General features: G+C 31.2%; 1 protein-coding gene across 2 annotated transcripts in view; it reads left to right on the top strand.

The window, feature by feature from the left end:
• LOC106468076 (Niemann-Pick C1 protein-like) overlaps window positions 1–2,010 on the top strand; it is a 57,134-nt gene that overhangs the window by 8,268 nt on the left and 46,856 nt on the right. The window lies entirely within an intron of this gene.

Genomic DNA, 2,010 nt, shown 5'->3' with positions numbered 1-2,010 from the left:
GTTTTTCAAAGGGGTGATTTTTATGGCCTCCGTTTGGTTTCATTACGATCCTTACTATTAAGTACTACTGTACGTAATGATATGTAGGTTATAGATTATAACACTTACTCTGAAAAATTATATAATGTGATATAGAATTTTTTTATTTTTGCTTTGTTTTAAAAAATCTGTATATTTACCCCGATTTATTAATTTTATTGTATAAATTGTAGTTTACATATATAGATACATAAGAAATGTTACTGTTACAGAAGAAGATTATCACAAGATATATTTTCAGGTAATCTATTGTTTGTCTTGATTTTATAAAGCCTTTTTGGATTTCTGGTAGCTTATCTGATTTCTAAGAAGGTAAGAAGATGGCATTGATTATAGAAGTTTTTGTATGCAACTAATGAGACTAACAGATCTGTAGCTATCAGTTTATCCATTGGGTTTCTCATTTTATAAAATATCAAAATATTAAGCTGCTTTCAAGAGCATGGTATATGGCCTGATGGTAATTATAAGTTAACGAGTCGAGGTACCTGTCCTTTTTCAGGGTTATGAACTTATAAAAATGTGGATGCTATGATGAGTAACACAATAATCCTAACTTTCACACAATTGATTTATAACATATTCTACAATATTCATTATTACCTCACCAAAAGCTTTGTATAAGCTTTAAGAACTCATTATGTATATACTTAAAACATGGTATACGCTGCGCGATTGGCAGGGTGACTTTGTACTAAGAGGTAGTGGCAGTTGGGGTGCTTTCTTTTACTCGCTTTCAACATCCACCTCTTAATGACTTTTCACACTGTTACAGGTTATTAATTAATTGATGGTCATTAGTTGCAGATGTTGTAAGGTCACGGGTCAAAGTAGGAAGTGTGTATAACTCAATAAATGGCTCTTCATGTCAGTGTTGTGGTGGCTGTTGTAGTATAAACATCATCTGAGTTTAGGTATTGCAGTAATGGTGGCCATTTTTTTTTCATTGCATTACTCCAAAGAGAGTGCAAGTGTGCACTCTGATACATACAAGATATTTAAGTTCCCTTCCACCATGCTGTATGTTGTGTTATAGAAAATTTAATAGTTTTTTTTTGTGTGTGTGTAAGGATGTGACACCGTTTATGAATGTAGTTAATGTTAACTTACTTCAAAGATAATAAATTCTCAATAACAGCAATAATTTTGGTTTTTAAGAAGTAATGAGCACCAGTGGAGTAAATCATGTAGGTCTTACTACTCACCAGCCTACTGTGTGACTGGCTTTTGACATACTGCATATGTTTTCACATTATGAGGGTATTAATAATTTTAACATTCACTTTATACATACATCTGACTTTTAAATGTCATGAAGGAGAAACTACTGAGCAATTGGTTCAAACCATTATTGACATAAATTGACATTTAAAATGGGAAATTAAGGGAAAAAATTAGCGCATGTATGCCAGATTAAAAAAACAAAAACAAATTCTTCAGGTGGATATTTTTTGTAATATTTCAGTAATGCCACTAAAACTTTCTTTACATTAGCATGTAAGCTCTACAAGGCAGGCTTTGACCTTAACTATTGAAGCAATTAGCAAATGGCTGCTAATTATATTTTCTATCCACTGACAGATCCAAAACTGCTGCTAGCAACAACATTATTATTTTCTAAAATGAACTGTAACTGTCATAATTAGTTATGTATTTAATAAGTTTATGTGTTCAAATTCAATGACGAGGAACCCACTTAGAAACTAATAATGCTTGGAGACAGCTTGAATGGGTAATGAAGAAAAACTTTAATAGAAGTTTAACATAACAGCAAATGTACAACATTGCATCAAGGTTTTGTCATCATGAGGTACAAGTAGTTTACACTGACACAGATTCATAGAACACAATAAAAAAAACATCCCATGTTTTTCACCATTTCAACTCAAAAAATCATAGTATATCTATTAAAAACACAGTAATTTTAAACAAAGAACCAAACATAAACAAACTAAAAAATCAAGGAATCCA

The sequence above is a fragment of the Limulus polyphemus genome, unplaced genomic scaffold (genome assembly GCF_000517525.1).
Source record: "Limulus polyphemus unplaced genomic scaffold, Limulus_polyphemus-2.1.2 Scaffold2861, whole genome shotgun sequence".
Taxonomy (NCBI): Eukaryota; Metazoa; Arthropoda; class Merostomata; order Xiphosura; family Limulidae; genus Limulus; species Limulus polyphemus.
The sequence above is the reverse complement of the archived record's forward strand: the minus strand, read 5'-3'. Positions and strand labels throughout refer to the sequence as shown.